This window comes from Brienomyrus brachyistius, chromosome 12 (assembly GCF_023856365.1).
Source record: "Brienomyrus brachyistius isolate T26 chromosome 12, BBRACH_0.4, whole genome shotgun sequence".
Lineage (NCBI taxonomy): Eukaryota > Metazoa > Chordata > Actinopteri > Osteoglossiformes > Mormyridae > Brienomyrus > Brienomyrus brachyistius.
In genome coordinates this window covers 8,370,579-8,392,429 of record NC_064544.1, presented here as the reverse complement: position 1 = coordinate 8,392,429, position 21,851 = coordinate 8,370,579, and the positions used below count along the sequence as shown (strand labels likewise).

Here is a 21,851-nt window from a genome sequence, read left to right as displayed (position 1 = left end):
GCTGGTTCAGTAAATGCAAAATAAGCTATCTCTAAACAAGAAGCATTTGTCAGCATTTACCAGATGCAGGTTGTTGTCTGTTTAAAGTAACGTGTGATTCTAATTAACAGTGAATCTTTGACTGCCACCATGACAGACTCTTGGCTCAGTGACTAAATGCACATTGGCAATTAACATTTCTCTTCATTACTAAATCCTTGCTGTTTTGTTTGAGAGCGGCTGGAAATCTCTCATTTCGATTAATCCAAACTATTGGGTTAATCGTGAGGGATCTGTTCCTGGAAGAAGGATGCTGTGTAAGAGCTGGGTGTCTCTCCTTTATTAAATTTGGCTTGGGCAAAGGGTAATTTTTGTGTAAAAAAAGGTTATGAACACGGGAGATTTAGAGACTTACTCAGCTCGTACTTACTACCATGTTCCATAATGAGGTTCATGTGACCTGGTTTGATGGATCTACAAAAATATAGAGGGAAACATAAGGAGAGAGAACAATTCCGACCTGTAAGTATTCACATGCTTTTATTCGCGAGAGGAATTTAGAACCAATCATTCAAACAAACATCATGCCTTTGAACTGTTGGATGAAACACATATAAACACAGAGACAACATACAAGTCGAGCTGTTAGTCTGTAGCTCTATTTGTCTCTCTAGAGACACCTGTGGAAACATCACATAAAGACCTTGACTCGTGAATTGAATACAAAATAGTTATTTTGTTTCACCAACCATCACGGCATCATTTGTATGGTCAACTTACATTAATCGCCTCTCTGCGATGGCATGTGGTAACACTGTGAGAAAGATCAAACAAGACGCCTTCAGATGATTTTTCCCCACTCTTTTACGGAGTTCACAGCTGTCGCCGTAATATTCAAACCACTAGCTAATTCTCAGCGGCCATAAAAATGTAACTGCGGACTGTTAATATAGAAGGGGGCCTTTGTGACAGCACTTGAAAGGCGTGCGGATGTCTCGCTGGTGTGAAATAAACGTCAAACGGGGATTGCTCTTCCCATTACGTTTAAGATGGCCTTCGGAATTCTTTACCCCACTTACAAGTCACCAAAAGGTCATTTCTGTGCTCCTCAGAGGTGATTAATGTGCTCCTTCCAGAATACACTTTTAGAGTGCAGAAGGCATGTATGCTTGTAATTCCTCGAATCGCTACTAATAAAAAACTTGACAGCGGCAAGTTTTCAGCCGTGTGGTTTCTAGGTTATGGAATAGCCCGCTGTCCAGTGTAAGGGAGGCGGCGTCGGCCTCAGTATTTAAGACCGAAGGCTTATTATTTTCCTTTTGTTGCTTTAATCTTAAGCTTAAACCTTAATCTATTCATTACTGAATAATGGCGTGGTGTGTTACTCAGTGGATTTTGCCTCTCTGTCTGTGATCAGTAGGTTGCCAGTTTGGCCGCTGACCTCTTCGTTTAGCTCTTGAGCAAGACCCTGTCCATCTCACCTAAACCTTGCTCTCACCTTCATACAGTATATGTGTCTGCCTCAAAGGAGGGCAAGACGGGGTATATGAACAGAACATTACAATCTGTCTGCACTTGTGCAAATGGCAAATGAAACGTCACTGCATGTAAACAGATGTTGCAGCATTTGTCCAACCTCAAAATCAGTACAGACCTCCTACATCTCTTTCCTGTCCTTAATCCTGACAAACGCTGTGCCTCCCCAGACCTGCACAGTCTTTCAACTTGACTCACAGTGAATATTGACGCACAGGGGGGACCTGTTGATTATCACTGGCTGTTCAAACCCAGGGCTGACCTGAACACCACTGCAGCACCCCTAACACTGGTCCCAGAAACACTTAAACACCTGTGTAATGTCATCATACCTGAGGAGTTTAGCAGCTACTGTCTACTGGCTTTTTTCACCACTTTTTAATACTGTATATTTGCACAACATGACTAAACTACTGTAATTAACATCTGTGATGCTGTTTTTTTTATCAATTCTTGCTAAGAACTTTGGGGCAGACATGTCGGGAGCGGCATGACGTAAACGTAAATAGAATTTAAATTGTGTTACACGTTCAGTCACAGATGACTCGCTGCTGTAGGTTTTCTGGATCGTTTATGTTGTTAATGGGATTAATTGGCTCTGCTGGTTCGAGGTATCGGGAATGAAGATATGCATCTCGGCTTGGGTTAATCTCCCTCCCTGGAATTTGAAACAAAGCAGGAGAATCTATTTATTGTCAGAGTGATGTGTCATTTAGACTGCCAGTGGGCTAATACTCACACTTGTGAAGTTCGCCAGGTGTCCCAGAGCTCAGCTCTGAGCCGAGCGCCTCGATTCAGCGGTTGGACTTCGCCAAGAATGTGGAACCTCTAAGTCACTGGTTGGCTGCCCTCTGGTGCAACAAAACATAGCAACCCATAACTCTGGAGGTATGTAAGGATACTGCCTAACTATTAAATCAATGACGGCATCATTTTTAATGCTGGTAGCCTGTAGATCTAATGCATCATTCCGAAAATTTTCCAAATATGGCAATCATAATTACAAGTATTATACATCGCTGTTATTGTAACATTATTGTACAGTGTGTTTAACTAAACGAATAAAAACACTAACATCAGGATGAAATGCGCTGTAATATGACATTCTATTGCCTGATTATAAAAGAGTAACTTTTTAATATATCGATATGGTATTTATTATACAAACTGTTAGAAAACCTAGTACCAATTTGTATCTTTGCTCATCACTGGGGCTGCACCCTCAAGGTTTGCCAAATATACCCCAGCTGTAGGGTAATGTACCTTTTAGCCTGATCTAAGGTACAGAAATGGACTCTGAGTAACATCCCCAAGGTACAAACGACATTAATGTATCAGCGATGGTACAAAAACATTTCTCATTTCTCTACCTTAAAAGGTACAGTTACCTACACCTAAGGGTACAACTGGCAGACCCTTGAGGTTACAGCCCCAGTGACAAGCAAAGGTACAAGTTGGTACTCTTTCTTTCTGACAGTGAACATGTATACATGTGCAAATGTTTGCCTGTATTTATTGATATTTCAGGCAAAAGTTTAGTTTTTTTTATCATTTTTACCATCTTTTTATCCCATCTTGCAGTTGTCTGACGCTTATTAGTAATTTATTGGTAATGTATTTCATTTATGCCAATCAAACCAGGCTACATCTGCCTATGGGAATCCACAGAAAAGCCCCAAGGTTGTAAATGTTTACATTGTATAGAACGCAGAACGGTTATTAAAAGCTATGACAGTTATGCTCATTTTGTGCGTTAGCGTGTTTATTTTGAGTTAAGATCGAAAATGCAGAATCGTGTCTGAAGTAGTTATCTACATGTGCAAATGATATTGCCAGATGTATAAGGTATGTGATCACATGACACTACAGACCGCATACAGTAACAACAAACGCCTGTTCTCCTGCTTCTGTCGAAAGACTCCTCCTGCCGGGCCAGGCAGCGGGGAGGTGTATCGGGGAGGCCCACAGCGCCTCGTCTCCGCCAAGGCCACGTCGAGTCTGCTCGTGCAATCACGGAAGGATGTAAAAAATAATGACATGGGGAAATGGGGAAGACTTATGAAGCAGGAATGACCAGTCTCTCCTGCAAGCCAGTTACGTTTCTACTGAGATTTATAACCATTGGACAGTTCCTGACCAAAAGCCGTCTGTCATGGCTGGAGGTGGGGGGGGAGCAGCCAGCGGTGTCCCCATCACCTCATCTACACAATGTGCCTAAAGATCTTCATGTTTGTATAGCCTCATCGCACTAAGGGATTCAGGGGTGACAATAAAACAGGTTTTATTTTTTAAACAAATGTGACAAACAGTTCATTCTGGTTTCATGGTATATAAACCATTTCGTAGGGCCACACATGTATGTCCCAAACATGTACGGACCGTGTGATTTAGGACTTTTTATTTACCTTAACTTCGAGTCCAAGTGCAGTACAGTTTTTATCTGTGGCTTGAATCATTTTCTCCACATTTTCATATCTCCGCTGTCTGCAGAAGTTCTTTACATTGTAAAAATATGGTTCTTTGTGTTGGGTCCCGTGTGAGGTATGGACAAAATATTACTGGGAAAAGACCACTAAGCTTGTTTTGCTTGTGAGGTCCTCATGCTTTAACTACAGGTTCAGGGAACCTTAGAACGTGCTCGCGACAGCCAACCTTGGGTGAACATGGGATGTACCAATGTTACTTGTCTAACAGCCATCTGATTGGCTCCAGATTTCCTATTTGGCCAGCCTCCCTCTGTGGAAACTTCCGGCTCCTCGGGGGAACCATCCGTGGGATCCCAGCTTTTTATTCCATTCATAAATCTTATAAATCTCTTTTTTTTTTTGGTATCAATCGTGTGTAATCTCTTTCATGCCCTAGATCGTGAGTGCCTTACATTAGCCGGGCCAGTGCAATTCTAAGCCAATGACGGTAAAGTGATAGCTATTTACCGGCCAGCTGTATAAGTGCTAGCAATTTTGTCCTTTTGTTCCGGTGTGGAGTACGATTTTGTACCGGAAAATGGCCCATTTTATTTGTCCTTCCCAGGACGTAAATGAAACCGATACCCCGGATTTTGAGAAGGCCTGGAAAGGATTACTTATGGGCAAATTGTCTAAATTTGCTTTGGGGAGTTGATTAATCCCATATGTCAACAACAATACTACAAAAAAAAATATACTTTTGGAAATACTCAGTTTTTTTTTATCACTAGGAAGACGGTTAAGTGTGAAAGCTTTGTTTTCATGACAATGCACATTACAGTTGACTCTTTGCTCATTCTTAAGAGAGGTAAGTATTTAAAGAAACTGTTGGGTTCAACTGCTATTAACCTCAATTTGACATTATTCATGAGCATACATATATAAATATATATAAAAATTACAAAGGCTATAAATTACGTAGAATAATGAATAATGCTTTAACAACATGTTACCTTTGAGTTTCTTTTTTCATTAACCTTCCATATTATTCATTGCTTATTGGATATATTTGCACAGCGGTATTATTCCAGCATTACGTAATCCTCGAATGTGGAGGTTTCTGGTTCCAAGTTAACTGTTAATTGTACAATTTCCATCAAGTGCCACTTTCAGAGTGAAGTGTTCTATGGTCATCTATTGGGTTCTGTGGAAATTTAATATAAAACTTTATAAGTTATAAGTTCATAGTTTTTTTTAAAAAGAATAATATCTTTTTAAGTTAACAATATGAATGTGCTCTAGATGTAAATTTGAAGAGTATGATGAAAGGTTTTCTGGCTCTGCGGAGCCTCCTGATGTTCATTGTTGGTTTACTTTTCCCGTTCCGCCCGGTCTGATTTTATGCGATGTAGCTTCTGTTTGTTCCTGCTGAATTTTCCAAGGCCTCACACGGCATGCGGCAAATGACACGTTCCTTTTTTGTTTGGCAATCATTGTTATGATCACTTAATATGACGTCTCCGTCAGCAAGTTCAGCGCACCCCGTAAAAACGATTTGGGCCAGCTTCCATGCCTGGCTTTTATCAGGCTGCCACTTTAGTGCAGCCTCCTCGCGCTGTCCTTGTTAAGTGCCGCTAACCGAAGCATTTTAGCTTTTAGCATTAGCATTTTAGCGCTTTAGCTTTTGGATTGCTGGTTTTAAATACTGTATTGCGGGTTTTCCACATAGCTAATTCGCGGAAAGTTCGAAATTCTGGGTTTTTTTGTCACGGTGTTTTCAACAGTCTGATCTCACGACTCTGGATATGCAACTGTGCCCTTGAGAGGTAAAGTGGGCTATCCCACAAAAACAAAGTTTTGAGAAAATGAGCTCCAAAGTTGAAATTTTTTCCAAAAAATCAGTGTGCCTATACCCTACAATTGATATATATCGTAGGCAGTGTCACGCCCGGCTCGTCCGATCCTCGTCTGTGTGCCACGCCCCCTGATTATCCTCCTGTGTGCCACGCCCCCGATTATCCTCCTGTGTGCCACGCCCCCTGATTATCCACGTGTGCTTCCCCGATCTTGCCCAGCTGTGTCTGATTATTTTCGCCCAGTCTTGTCTATTTGAGTCCACGTCTTGCCCTGGTTTTTTGTCCGTCATTGATGTTAGTCGATGTCAGTGCTAGTCTATTGTTCCAACCTGTTCTGTGCCAGCCCCTTTAATAAATCCCACGTTTTCCCCGACTTTCGCCTCCTTGCCTGCTTCCTGCCCACTTGCCTGCCCGTCGCTTAACTGCGACCCTGACAGGCAGCACAGACCTCGGTATATTTAAAAGATAGATAGACCCTCAATAATTAATATTGGACACTAACCTCATTTTTTACTGACATGTGGGACAGCCCACTTTACCTCTCAAGGGCACAACGGTTGTCAGAAATCTTGTACTGGTAGAGATACAATGGAAAAACATCCAATGTGGATGTTTGCAGGAAAAATGAGCGACGCTTTGCTTTTCCACATCCTCCATAGCCTGGTGTGGACCAGTGCTAAATGCGTGCATCCAGGCCATATCTCTACAATGAGCAGGACTGCCTACATGAATGCATAGATAAGCTAAATCACACAACCAAGGGAGATGGAGGTGCAGGTTTGTTTATCCTGCCGTGTATTTCGAATTTAATGGCCTTTCCTTTAGATGATGACCTTTGGGAAGTCCTACCAAGGAGGACAGAGTTCTCACACATACCAGTTCTTGGTGAAACCTGCCGTAAAGAGAGAGACCTCTCACAGCACCAGCGCTGAGTCTGCGGCTTAAGTTCTGGCGCTCGTGGGTGTAGAAACCAGCAGAGGTGCTTAAGTTCTGGCGCTCGCGGGTGTAGAAACCAGCAGAGGTGCTTAAGTTCTGGCGCTCGCGGGTGTAGAAACCAGCAGAGGTGCTTAAGTTCTGGCGCTCGCGGGTGTAGAAACCAGCAAAGGTGCTTAAGTTCTGGTGCTCGCGGGTGTAGAAACCAGCAGAGGTGCTTAAGTTCTGGCGCTCGCGGGTGTAGAAACCAGCAGAGGTGCTTAAGTTCTGGTGCTCGCGGGTGTAGAAACCAGCAGAGGTGCTTAAGTTCTGGCGCTCGCGGGTGTAGAAACCAGCAGAGGTGCTTAAGTTCTGGCGCTCGCGGGTGTAGAAACCAGCAGAGGTGCTTAAGTTCTGGCGCTCGCGGGTGTAGAAACCAGCAGAGGTGCTTAAGTTCTGGCGCTCGCGGGTGTAGAAACCAGCAGAGGTGCTTAAGTTCTGGCGCTCGCGGGTGTAGAAACCAGCAAAGGTGCTTAAGTTCTGGTGCTCGCGGGTGTAGAAACCAGCAGAGGTGCTTAAGTTCTGGCGCTCGCGGGTGTAGAAACCAGCAGAGGTGCTTAAGTTCTGGTGCTCGCGGGTGTAGAAACCAGCAGAGGTGCTTAAGTTCTGGCGCTCGCGGGTGTAGAAACCAGCAGAGGTGCTTAAGTTCTGGCGCTCGCGGGTGTAGAAACCAGCAGAGGTGCTAAAGTTCACATAAAGCTTGTTCGGGGAGAACTCAGCTAATAGCTTAAGTTAAATTCTTATCTTGCTCTGATTTAAAAGGAACCAAAGATTTTAGCTTGCACTACACTACAACCATTTGATTGAACAGCATCCAGACCTGTTAGAATCTTATATACCTGGATCATGTCCCCCCCTTAGTCTCCTTTGCTTGAAGCTCAACAGATTCAGCTCAGCTAACCTCTCCTTATAAGACATTCCTCTAAGACCAGGAATCATTCTCTTAGCCCTACGTTGAACCTTTTCCAAAGCAACAATGTCCATTTTAAGGTATGGTGACCAAACCTGCACGCAATATTCTAGGTGGGGTCTTACCAAGGAATTGTATAAACTTAGCATCACCTCCCTTGACTTAAACTCCACACACCTAGAGATGTAACCCAACATCCTACTGCCCTTTGCAATTGCTTCCCCACACTGGCGAGAGTGGGACATGGAAAGTCTCACATTTTCAGATACCTTTATTTCAGTGGAACCCATAAAATAACTGTACAAAATTAGCCTTTTTTGTAAAGGGTCGGCGCCCCATCCTGGGTTGTTCCCAGCCTTGTGCCCAATAACCTCCAGGATAGGCTCCGGACCCCCCCCCCCCCCCCCGCAATACTGAAATAAGTCATGGATAGTCACAACAATTTATATTTAAACATGTAATAAAATATATATCTAAAAGTAGCGATCTCAGTATGGAATAGTGAAGAGAAGCGTTTCCCAAGCAGGTCCTCGGGAGCCCTAGACAGTCCACGTTTTTGCTCCCTCTTAGGTTCCTGCCAGACAGTCCACGTTTTTGCTCCCTCTCAGGTTCCTGCCAGACAGTCCACGTTTTTGCTCCCTCACAGCTCCAGGGGTTGGGAGACACTGGCATAGAGGAACAATAACCACAGGAAGAGCAGCGGCACGACCAGGTCGATTGCTTAGTTGGAGCGAATTGTAGACCAAAACGAAAAAGTAAGCTCCTGTTAGGACTCAGTGAAGCGGATTGAAAGACAACGAGGAACCTGTCGCCCTGCTCAGCCAGGAAAAGTTATACAAAACACGTGGGTGACCACAGATCCTGCAGCAACTGCCAAGCAGGATGTGCACAGGCCCTCATCTTGCCCCTGTGCTGATGGAATGCAGATCTTAATTCTCGGCTGACTATAGGGGAGATGTTTACGATATTGTTTTCTTTCCCAGATTTCTTAGCAGAGGAAGGACCTCTCTTTGGCCTGCACCAGGATACCCCCAAAGCTGACTAGTACAATATTAATAGCTGTGCGGTGGGTTGTTATTTACCCCAGCGATAAATTAAAAACAGACAACAAACTGAAAGCAAGTGGAACAAGATGGTGGCCCTGAGGACTCCTGGGCTCCGTAGCTCTGCTGGTGTTTGCGGCCTTCTTGTCTTCTTCTTGCCACCAGCCTTGGCTGCTTCTTCTTCAGCTCCCGAGACCACCCAGGCCTCCGGATCTCAGCCTCTTGCTCTCATATGGCTGTGAGAGAAGCTCGGCTTTATCAGAGATGTTTCGGTGCACGTTATGAGCAGATTAGCACAGCATCAAACAAAAGCACAATACCGTGTTTACAGCCAAGACGCACACTTTGCAGGCTCTTACGGTTGTGTTTTTTCCACAGGCTAACAATAGAATTGGTAACTTTTTTCAGTTCGTTCGCCTTGTTTGTCGCTGACGTCGACCCGGCGGAGTTTTTTTAAAGCAAAAAAAAAAAAAAAAACAAACGAATGTGGAGAGGAAATTGTGGCAATTAAGTGCTCTCAGTGTCTCTCCCGTGAATCGTGATTAATATCTTAAAGATCTTAACTCGCCTGTTGACAGAGGGCTAACACGCGATGCAGCCGGAGTCCGCACACATGCAACAAAGGGGTGCAACTGTTTCCCATTTATAGAAGGACAATTTTATGGTAACTGCTGCCCAGAAATGTGAAGAAAAATGTCAACGTAAACATGAGAGCTTGGTTTCACCACATAGTTCCTCAACCACACCTTGGAGAATGTACGAACCGACGGTCCTCCCTACATTAGTAATATTAGCTTCGCAAATAGATGAGCTCTATTTAGTCTGCATGGCGACTGTTTCTCTACTGCTTATGTCTGTTGCTTGTGCGTCCGTGATCTTCGTCACAAAAGAAGTGTGCCGTTTACTTTTGTGGTGCCAAGGACTACACGGGAGGCCTGGCTACACTAACATTTCCAGAAGGTTCCATCGATCTCTCTGCAAAACAACTCACCCTTGCTTGCAGGCTCCCATGAACAGCCTGGAGGAAAAATCAGATCATTGATACCTTGGTTTGGTTTTTGAACAGTTTATTCCACGCGGTCGCAGAATACAATGAAAGCTGTAACACCCAAATCTGTAACATTAGATAATTATGAGTCTGTGCTCAGTAGATTGCTGCATCAGCTTCAAGGCTGAAATTACTCATGTCACAAATGCTGCATTTATGTCTTTTTCCGTTTTCCACTTATAATTTAATTTCCTGGTAGCAGATGTCTAAAATGCAGGACATTGACCACCTCAGGCGACTTTTGCTTATGCATAGCTTTGTGTGCACACATAGCAACACAAACACAAACGCCAGTGTTTTCTTGTGGTCTTGTATACGATTTCATGCGATACACCCTGCTTTTTTGGCCTGGCACACAGTCCGCCCAAGTGTCACATTTAATATCTCCGCGAGGCAGAGATGGTCAGCATCGCTGCTGTCAGAATGTTCCAAGGTCACGCGGGCCGATGGCTCTGCGTCGACTCGAACCCGGACGGCTCCACAGAGGCCAGAGAGACTTTCTCAACCGCAGGAAAACAACTTAATGGTATGGTGGACACTCTAAAATGAGCATCCGTCAAAAGTGTTTTGTAAATAACGTCAGGTTCTGAGGTAAATGTTGGTTTAAAAAGTCTCAAAAGTTTGTTCCAGAGCGATGTCATGGAGCCTTAGAAACAACGTTTATGTATTTGAAAATAAAAGGCAGACTTTCGCATGCTGGACATTCAGGCTTGGACAATCTGGCCTGCGATGCACGTTTCTCCTTCACTTTCATTTATTTTCTTGAGATACTTAGAAGCTATAGATGTAAAGGGACTTTCCCGTTTGTTCAGCTCAGTGTTTTCACTGAAGCTTTTCAGGTTTAGTGCCTTGCTCAAGAGTACTGTCACAAGGATTAGAACTCAAAGTATCAACCCTCAGGTCAGCGGCAAAAGTTCTTGGCCACTGTGCTATAAATGAAGATTGATAATGCCCCCTTAAACCACAGATACCCCCCCCCCCCTTTAAATTTTCGATTTATTTCTCTGGGTGGAATGGGTGAACTTCTGCCCTCTGGTTTTATGTCCCAATTTTAGTGTGTAATATCACAAATTTGAAGGAAAGCCTTTTGTTTTTGTTGTTATAGCTGCTTACTGGAGTCTTCATTTTTGCTGAAGGGATATACAGACTTTGCACTGCTCTTCCACAAAATCCCAGCGTGATATTTCCATTGCAGAGCGTAACTGTTCTTCCCATTCACTCTCTGTTTTCTTTTCATATGTGCCTTTGACCCACTATTTATCCCAAAGTGGGTGAAGCGATTGTAGGACTTTGCGTGTGCCCTGCCCAATATAAACTGGGACAGTCAGTCGGGTTATATAATCGGCAGTTTGCTACGCCAAGATTTATTTTGTAATTCGTCTTTCATTTTGAAAGCCCACCGTGCAATTTCCCAAGGCACTTATATTGGCAGCTTATTCCTCATATTGACTGTTTGATCTGAATTTTTAGACATGTATATGCAGTTGGGCTAACTGCATGCCACCTAGGAATATCATGCAATTTTTGCATAATTCTGAGTTATGAGTCACTGAAATTGACATGCATCCATCCAATGGTGTAGCTTTGGATTGAACAATGGTTAGGTTGAGGTCTCCACCAATTTAGCAGGGAGGACATGATTATTGGGGGGGGGGATGTATTGGTCAGTTTTGATTATTTTTGGGGTATAATCGTCACATAATTTACGCCTATGCATCCACTCATACATCCATTTATATTTACTTAAACACTATTGCAGTGTTGGGTCAGGGTAGTCCTGGAGCTTTTCCCAGAAAACATAGGACATGATAGATAGGAAACCAGGCTTTTACAGCACACATGTAAGCACAACTACAAGACAATTTATGAACACCAATATGCACAAACCACATCTTTGGATATTCAAAGCAAAATCAAAGTGAATATAAAAATGTAGAGGAAGTACACTAACACAATAAGACAATATAAACTTCTAATTAATTAATTTAATTTAAATGAAATCTCTGGCACTGGAAGGTTATACATTTACAAACCTTACATTTAATCAGAGGGCACCAGACCATGAGGGGGTGCACTGGAGTAGTTGCAGTAATACTGAACGATCGCCTTGTGCGCCATCTTGGTGCATTATAACGGAGGCAAATATAAGCAAGTAGGACATTATTGTCACCCGTCATATTCAGTGCAATGCACACGGCGACGCGGAATAACGTTTTATAAAAGTAAAATATATAAAACAAATTAAAAGCAAACGACATAAAGGGAAAACGGACATTACTGAAAGTGACCCATACTCAATGAAAGCAATATAGTTGTGAGCCCGCCACTGTCCGTCATGAGGTTGTCGAAATTGTCTGGTTTTTCAAACGTGGGTAACACTGAAGCAAATGAAATGGACTAAAAGACTGGAGAATCAATTTATATTTGGCTGGGTACAAGAACTGCAGAATAGAGGCGTAAAAGAAATATTTCCGTGCATTCGCGGGTAAGTACAAATACAAATCTCAATATAAATATACTTTATGTATATTATATATTGTTTATAGTTACCTTATTTGTGTCATATTATGGCAATGATAAGCAATTACGTTGCTCTGTGTTGTAATGTTAACGTTACAGTGCTGTGCCTGTTATTACAAGGCTGGTATGACTTAAGTGAATGTGGTTTAAAGGTAAATTACTGCTCGATTTGTTTTTTATTTAGCCGTTTTTATTTATTTATTTTTTAGGGATTCAGCTGTTTTTTTTTCCTGTTATGTTTCTCTCGATTCCTGTGATGTAGCCAGACTTCTCATTGCTGTGTCTCAACTTCATTATTGTTGCTTCCGTCATATATAGTGGCTAGTTTAACGTGAAAGGATTAGAATGACCTATAAGAAATGCCTAAATTTTATGTCGTCAGCTTACCTCTTACATCGCAGTAATGTGTAACAAAAGCCATAAAATTGAGATTAAGATTGTGTTCGCATTAGCTTAAATCGGACGCCGCAACCATAAACAGAATGAGGATCGTGGAAGGCAACATTGCTAGCCTGCTAACAACAACTAAGCTGATCACCAGCTGATGTAGCTCAGTAATGTTGTCCATGGAAACGAGCACACACGAGAAACAAGAGTAATTTTAACGTTATTCTTACCATTTACAGAGAGATCGCTGCACACTGTTTAGTCTGTTCGCCCCAAAACTGAAAAATATATGTTTTAGAGCAGGGGTGTGAAACTCCAGTCCTGGGGGGCTGGAGCCCTGTGTAGCTTAGTTCTTTCCCTGTTCCACCATAAATGATTCAACTCAAGAGCTGTGTGGTAATTAGCACAAGGAGTTAAATCAGGTGTGTTAAATGAGGGAAAACCCAAAAATGTGCAGGGCACCGGCCCCCCAGGACTGGAGTCTGACAACCCTGTTTTTTTCACATACCTCACCAATGGTTAGCATAATTAGTCTAGCATGCTGTAGTACATATAAACAAGCCAATCGATACAAACAGGTTATTGTTAATAGAACATAGAAGAACATTTTCATATCCCTGTAGACGTTGTGTTTTATACTTGGCCAGCACTGTAGAGCTTCAACAGAGAAATAGACATATAATTGGAGAAACATTCTGTCTTCTGAAGAAGAAGTTCCAGAAACAATCACAGTGGTTGATAAAGATGGACATATGCAGGCTAAATTATGGAAACAGGTGGCCTGCAACTGAGGTAATGTCTTGCTTTGTCCCAGCATGATTCTCGGTATCCTTCCAATAGCCGTTTAGGAATGGACTTTTATCAAGCTCAGGGAGATTTCTTCGGGTGGATGTAATATGCAGGGTTTCTCTTCCCGTTCACAGTTAAAGTAACTTGTGAGTCTGTCGTCGGTCATACTTGTCTCCCTTTATACAAGCTACCGTGATTTACACGAGGCTTCAGAGGAGGGTGTGCTGGAACCATGTGTAATGAGCGATCGGCTGCAGCGCACGTTGCTTTCAGACGTGATTCCCAGGGAGAATACCCAGAAGTCTTTGCGCTCGATGAAATCTTCCATTTTCGCCGTCGCCACATGAAGCGTCATAGCTCATCTTGCGCCCCTGCAATACTTCGGAAAATCTCTTTTTAATGAAAACTTTGTGCCCCGCCCCTTGTAACCCGCCACCCGAGCCCCTCACATGCTCTGCATCCTTCATAATGACTCATACGCTCTAACTATTATCACAGGAGGTGTAGGTTAGGGAAGATTTACACACTACCTGGTAAAATCTTGCAGGTAATGCAGGATGAACAGATGGACCAAAGACCACCCATGCAAGGCCCTCATTCTATCCAGCTGAGGAATGGTGTTGATCAAGCATTATCACTTATCCAGCAATAATTCCCTATTTCTCTGTGCAGCGTTTCGCCTTGGTGCAGCAGAATACAGTGCATTGCAATTTACTACCATTCCCATGAAGATACAAACTCCGATTCTCATTTCAGGCAGATCAGGCCATTAAAAAAATTGCATTGAAGTCAACCTTTCAGATCTGAGATAAGTCTGCAAACAGTTTTGTGATCCTGGGAGTTTAGGACTGCTGGTGTCATCTTATTTAAAGTCAGAAAAAAGGAAAGTTCCCCATGCAACTGTTCAGCAACATTTTTGCAGGTATTCCTGCCATAAATGTCCTCCTCATTTCATAGTGGAGTTACAGGTTTTGTATATCCATAGCATTTCATTGTATCTTAAGATTGGCACAATGTTTTCTATAATAAATAAAAAGCTGGTTATCAGACATTAAAGATATTCGAAGTAATATCACCAACTTGAATTTTACCACATCCCTTGACTAGGCATTAATAATTGCATAGCTGTGAATTGGTTGAATTTATTAAAGAAATGGTCTGGTTTTATTTATTTACAGATGCACCTCGATGTCTTTGAGACAACAGCGTATTTATTTATAAGTTATTTTAAATATATGGGATTTTAGAAGCAAGGCCTTAACTAAACCGACAGAAAAATGATACGATTGTGTTAAAACTGTAACTTCACACCTAAATGAAAAAGTGTCTAAAGTTTTTTTCTCCGTGTCTGCAAGTGTTTTCATAAAAAAAGGCTTCATGGTTTGAAAACGTTTTAAAATAACTACAGGAGGTGTGCGTAAGGTGATTTGGACTGTAACCCACGCAGACAATCTCTTACTGTCGTGTGTGTGTGTGTGTGTGTGTGTGTGTGTGTGTGTGTGTGTGTGGGGGGGGGGGGGGGGGGGGGGTTGCATGCTTCCACACTCAGTGAGCTTTCAGACAAAGATATTTATCTCCCTAGAACACATGCTTTCTGGAGCATGGAAACTAAAAATTATAATCAAAGTTTTAAAACCTGAAAGATCAACTGTTACCTCTCTGGGAGATGCAGGCATAACATCCTGTCAGCCTCGGCACAAACGACTTCATGTCTGCGTGTTTATATAGCAGTAATCATCCCTGACGTATGTTTATGTATCATAATTTCTTAGGAATTACATTATAATTGGGGGTGGCGAGGGTCTTGGGGGATTTCCCACGAGGCCCAGGGTCTATTGTGTGTGTTTTGTTTTGAAAAGTGGAAGTCTGAATGACCACACTGTTCCATACTTGTAGGGTCCTGGGCATTGAGCGATCAACTTAACACTCTCTGACAGCTCTCGGTGACCAATCAGATGTGCACATTTAGTGGTGGGGGGGTTCCCCCCAGCCAGTAGCAGGGAAGGCAAGTTCAGCATGCCTTTGCCAGCCCCCTCCAAGGTGTGAGAGGGCAAGTGTGTGGAGAAAGACTGCCTGGTGTTGCGTTTCCTCAGGTGAACCAATTGCTAATGTAAAGTTAAATAAAATTTTGTCCCAGTCACGGTGGGTATTCATCGAGATGCATGAACGAAATTAGCGGTTTGCTAACTGATATATTGTAGTAAAGGGTGAGCAAGTCTCGCTTTGTGTTTAAAAGTTATTGTCCCCAATGGCAGATCTTGGCAAGGGCAAGACGGGGGAAATTCTCCATGGTGGCATCTTCTGAGAGGATACGCCCCAGTCATCAACTTGTACTTTGGCCACCCCCCCCTTATACAGTTTTGCATGTGTCAGAGACAAATTAACGTTGGGAGATTTCAGTCCATCCATCCACCCATCCATCCACCGATCCATCCATCCATCCATCCATCCATCCATCCATCCATCTATCCATCTTCTATATTATATTTCTATAGATTTTATTTACTATGCAGGGTCATGAGATATTGCGTTATATATGTAAATGTGCCTTGTGCTTGTCATGTCAATGTGTAATGAGAATTTATTGTAAATTGATTTACTTTTTTGTAAATTTACTGTACATTTATTTTTTTCACATGTAGCTCAGTTTGGCGTGCCCGGTGATGAATGACTGCTCGGGCTCTCTCACCTCACACCCCCTGGGTGAAAAGCCAGTGCTGTCCTTCAGTTTCACAATCGCTTCCAGCTGGCTCCCTTGACAGAGAAATATTTGAAAGGCCTCCTATCGGCCACTCGATAAAAGCACTTGAGTTGATTAAGAGCCTTTCATTGCCAGACTTTAAAAAGATTATCAGGGTGCCAGATTCCTGCCACGCTTTCAGCTGGTTTCCCAGTTCTAAACTTCCGGCTTTACGTTCTGTGAGATAAGCATCACGCATACGTTTGTGTTTTCCCTCTATATGGGCATTACAGCAGGTCTAAAAATGGAAAGCCCCAGTAATATATAGCTAATACCTAGTTGTGTTGCATTCCTCCGTCACTTTGTAAAGTTAGGTCCTCATTCAGCTCAGACTAAAAACCCAAGTGCATTAAAACAATGGCAGGCAATGTGAACCACTGAGAAGCGGACTTCTCTGGAAAAACATTTCTTTTTGTTTTCTTCTCTGGTTCCTTGTCATCAGCGTCCGCGTTTGACTCGTTATGGTTCACTGCTCCATCTACAGGGCAAGCTTGAAAGACAGAAAAACACTATTGTGTGAAAAATACTTTTTTGCCCATCTTCACTCACCAATCCATTTTCCATAGCTTCATGTCCAGTGAGGGGGTAGCGACATTTATTGCCGTATGTCGGCGTTTATTTTACGGCTATTTATTTATGAGAACAAATACTGAATCGAGACTTCCAACACATTTGTCTTCATCAGAATGTAATGGAAAAAAAAGGTTAAAACCATTTACAAGATACAGTAGTTTTAGGAGAAAAATAAATGCAATAAATGATGTACCATGGTTTAATAGCTGAGTTACAGTGCACGCGAGAGTAGCCGTATGTACTTTGGATGTATGCTTTTCTTTCGTGTCTGAAATTTATGGGACTTCTTGGTATTATCTTTGAAGAGTTGGAAATCCTGTGACTGTATTTGAGTTTTATAGGGTGAAAGGTATGTGTATAACCAAAGGCGTGATGGTTAAAGCCCCTATTGGGGGGGAAAAAACTTTGCTGCATCAAGACTTTGACTCTCAAGTTGAGGCACGTACTTGTACTGCATTTGTAGTGACTCGGGCGAACACCACCAGCTGCTGCCTGTCGTTTACCCAGTCTGTGCTGGGAAAACCGGGTAAAAGACAGAGCAGACTGTGAAGAGAAAGTCAAGATAAACAGAAATACAAGTTTGCACTGGGTCTGGGCGCTGAGAACGACTTGAGCAGACCTGGAACTGAAACTCAGACCCTGTTCCATCTCCATCTCCATATCCCGCTCCCCTCTAGGTCTGGGCCTTTACTGCACATCTCATAGAGCAGTATTTCTCACACCAGGCCTCTGGGACGCCCAGATTCTCCACATTTTTGCTTCCTCCCAACTCCCAGGGAAGTGAGAGAGAGAGCAAAAACGTGGACCGTCTGGGGGACCCCCGAGGACTGGACTGAGAAACGCTGTCAGAATGAACACTTAAGCACTCGCTCACTGGTTTCCCCTCTGCATTTCATTAATGGACAGTGAGCAAGGAATTGTGGTCAAAGTTCTTTCTTTTTTTTTCTGGTAAAACCAAGGAAGTCTGTCAGTGATCTTCATTCATCCTAATTCCACACCTGCTGCACACACCCTGATGCTGCAGTTCACAGGAATCATTCGGGGCAGCCTCCAGCACGGAGCACGTTCGGTTTTCATCCGTCCCCCAGTTTCCAGATCACATTTCTTTGTTTTTCTCACATCTTGTGGTGAGGCCAGTGGCTTGTTTGCACAGATGATTTGATGATTACGTGCCGTTGCTCGGTGAATGAAGACTCCGCAGTACATTTTTGAAGACAGTCTTTTAAAATTAAGTTCTGTCTTTTTTTTCCTCCTTTCAGCTTATAGTGTTTGTTCAAGTGTTGGAAGTGAACAGCAACTGCAAACACGCTTTTTTTTTTTTGACACACGTGTCTGTGTTGTTGAATAAGACACTGGATTTATGGCCTGGTAAATAGTAGCTTCAGCTAGTGTTGTACCACTAGGAGGGGGATAGGAGGCCAAGTTTATAACCGTTAAGCTACCTGCTGTAATGTTAGTCAGCATCAATGTTAAAGCTACAGGAAATAGAAGTTTCCCAGCTTTGTGTGCTTTCATGGACATGCTTGTGCTTACTCTGGTGCAAGTCTTCGGCCAGGTGTCCCTAGGAGAGTCGTGCCGATTGGCTGTCTTTGGGGTGACAGAGAACCCCCCCCCCCCCACCACCACCCCAGTACATTTGGTTAAAAGAAGAAGGAGATGGAGTGGTGCTATTTTATGACTGACACAGGAGTTCTGCATTTTGTATGTTATTCGTAGGCATCGATTTATTATTGCCTAGTACTTTTCGTCTGCACCTTCTACTTTACGCATCATTCAGGGCAGTAGGAGGTGAGGAGACCGGTCTCACTGCATTCTTCTTAAGGAAAAGACCTGAACTCCTCTAGTAAAAATCCAGGGTCAACATTGAACGTTGCTCTGGATTGAAACCCCATAGCTCATCTAGGGTAATGACATATTCTAAGCATTAATTTCAGAGTGGGTAATAAGATTACAGCAGTGGTTCTGTATTGAGTTGTGGTTTAAATGGGGTGTGGCTCTGGATTTGGTGAAGTACAAAAGAATAGATTATGATGTGCCTCATATATTTATACCGACCAAAAAAACTAGGCTTAAGATTCTGTGAAGCCGTGACTTTGTGTTTTGGTACTTAGATGCTCCCTGTCTGTTCTTGTCCTTCACTGGTCTTTTTACAATGTCAGATGGAAAAATCACATTTTTCCGAGAAAGTCGGGACATAGATTTGTCTGTTGAAAGACTTAGTCAAACACAATGCATTTTGTTCCTGAATGTAGGATATATTTTTCTGATGTCATTAGCTCATGTTGCTGTTTTCTCTTCAGTGTCTTCATGAATATTAAACATTTGTTAGCACACGCGTTGTGAAGTAGAACAAGCTCTTATCCAATTTTGGACGTCAGTATTGCATTTTGAGGGATGTTCCATTACTCTTGATTTTTTTTTTCACTGAGCCTGGCTTCTGGAGGCTGACTTATTCAGTTATGTCACTGTAGCTACCCAGTGCAGGTTAGATGTGATGCAGGTGGTCATTAGTGCTGGGAGGTATGCCAGTTTCTACCAAAAACCATTTTTTATTATTGTTATGATATGCTTTTTACAAAACATACTGTCATATACCGTGAAACCGATATAACTGAAAAATATCGTGATATAAATTTTTGGTAGTACCGCCCAGCTCTAGTGGTCATAAACAAAATGCTTCAAAACTGCTAAGTTTGGAGTCCTGCCCATGGTTCACCTCCATCTTCGTTCATCGTACCTCAACCTTGGATGAGTTTTTAATGCACTTTATGTTGTTTTTCAATGGGAGCTTTCAAAAAACTCTGTCTCATTTTACTGACGTTTTAATGGACGTGACAGATTTGCTTCTTGGTTTCCTGAATGATTTTCCTAATCCAATAACAAGTTCATTGGATGTGCCCCCCCCCCCCAGCTCTTCTAATATCCCCTTTGTGAGTTTCTTTACTACTGGTGCACTTTGGTGCTCCATTTTGCAAAATTACAAACCCTCAGACCCCAAGCTATGAGGAAAGCAAGCAATGAAAAAAAGCTGCTCCAACAAAGAGAGGCCAGTATTTCACTTAGGAATTGACTTATTTTAATCTCTGAGGTATTCATTAAAATATTTTGGGTGGTTTACCGTAATAGAAGCTTGTTTTTCTACTGCACAGGTGGAAAAACTTTTTCTTTAGGTAATCTTTTACTTGTTCCAAGAACTGGCCAAGCATGGAACATGCTGGGCTATAGCTCCCTTTAAAAAATGATGCTGAATGGTGCTGGATCGTTTACTAATGAATGTTCTAAATATGGCTTCATGACCTCTGATGTGGTCAACTCCATTATTCGCTAAATAATAAACAAATGGCTTTTACTTGAGACATGTGAGCTTAACTACATAGCTTACTTTTCAAGTTAAATAATAAGCCAATGCAATAAACATTTGGCCCAATATTGTAATCAGACAGAAATGACATTTTAGTGGGTTCAGTTGACCAAATGAAGCCCCACTTGCGGTATCTAACTATAGTACTTGGATGCTACCCACGGAGGATGACTCAAAACCGAATTCACTTGATCTCGATAAACAAACTGACAATGTCACCACACTCCCTGTGGGAATGAACTGGCAACCTGGGAAGCAGAATCGCATGACATGGGGATTTTAGAATGAACCAGAAGCTTAATATGGGGATTGCCTTCTCAAAGAGTTCTGAGTAAACAGACATAAAAATGGCAGTTTTGGTGGGAAATGGAAGGAATAAACACCGAAGGCGCCAGCAACCTACGTAAGACTGACTTAAGTAAATCCGGACTTAAGCAAAACATATCTGAGATACATAGAGTATAAGGAAACGCTAATGAAAAAAGGCAGCATAGTCTAGTAAGTAAATTCATACTTTATCTTTTAATTTATTTAATGTATCTGCTTTAGTATGTGCTACTAGTGTATTTTTGGCATACGCGTTTTTTCTATAAGGTGTTTTGCATGCTACAGGAAAGTATATCTGACTTGCATAAAATTTGTCGCGTAAATGTTTGGGAACATGACTACTTATCAGTTATTTATCATACTACTTTATTTATCATTTGCTTATCATTTATTTCATGCCATTTCACAGTAGCATATGTGCCTGTAATGAGGTCTGGATCACTGACAGTACAAAGCAGGACATTCATGTATGGCGACAGGTGGGACGAATGAAATCATCCATATTTCGAAGAGTTTTCCTGGTCTGGGTCGTGGTGGGGGGAGGGGGGCACGCACAGTGCTTGGATACACTAATGATGGGATCCAAAGCCTACTATAGTTGCTATAAATTTAGTGTAAATTTAGATTAGAGAACAAAGTATCAAGCTTGAAGATAATTAATGAAATCCATTTCTTATTTTTCTTAAATGTATTTATTTTTTGGATTCACATAGATTTTCATTAGCTGCCGAATCGGAAAAAAATGTCACGATATCTGCAAAATCCGTGCGATTCTGCATTTATAAGTAAATACCATTGTCATGGTTCGATTCCGCGATTCTGTCTCCACAGAAATCATAGGGCCTTTTCGACATCGTCGACGATGTCCATTTTAAGTAACGTGTTTGTTCAAGTATTAGATTGACTCCTGCTTAATCCGAGGGTTTTCATCAGTGCATATAAAACTGGTTCTTGGCCAGAACCACTGGTGTCAAAAACCTGCGCACATGTGTGTGTGTGTAAATCTCGGTGACCTGTCATTTACCAGTGTGAGGGCCGCGTCACCATTCCTCTGGGTCATCTGTGTCCTCCAATTCTATCCATAAGACACCGTGAAGAATGCATTCAGCTGTTTATATTACCTTCCAGAACCCCTTTTTGTGTTATTTTTATAATTCAGTTTATGCCGGCCACATAGAGGGGATATTAAATCTGTTTGCACAGGCCCAGTGGTCTTATCCAGGGTGGCATTTCAGTACTGAATTACTTTTGAGAGACCACAACTCATCACAGCCGTCTTCATAACTTTCGGATGTCTATTATGGAAATCTGGCTGTCCATTAAATCAGTCTCTTGCCTGATAGTGCTGCTTTGCCTTTGCTTGAAGGAGAATGCAATGAAATAATTCAAGTTTAACAATCTTTTT

At 42.3% G+C, this 21,851-nt stretch overlaps 1 long non-coding RNA gene across 2 annotated transcripts; it reads right to left on the bottom strand.

The window, feature by feature from the left end:
• Positions 1-409: 409 nt before the first annotated feature.
• Positions 410-13,014, bottom strand: LOC125704758 (uncharacterized). 2 transcript variants are annotated; one of them, XR_007381232.1, is made up of 4 exons: positions 12,887-13,014; positions 2,255-2,366; positions 760-2,173; positions 410-453 (listed from the first exon to the last, which is right to left on the bottom strand). It is a non-coding gene; the product is annotated as an uncharacterized LOC125704758 (long non-coding RNA). The 2 variants fall into 2 exon arrangements; XR_007381231.1 differs by lacking the exon at positions 410-453 and having other exon boundaries at positions 544-2,173.
• Between the last annotated feature and the right edge of the window lie 8,837 nt (positions 13,015-21,851).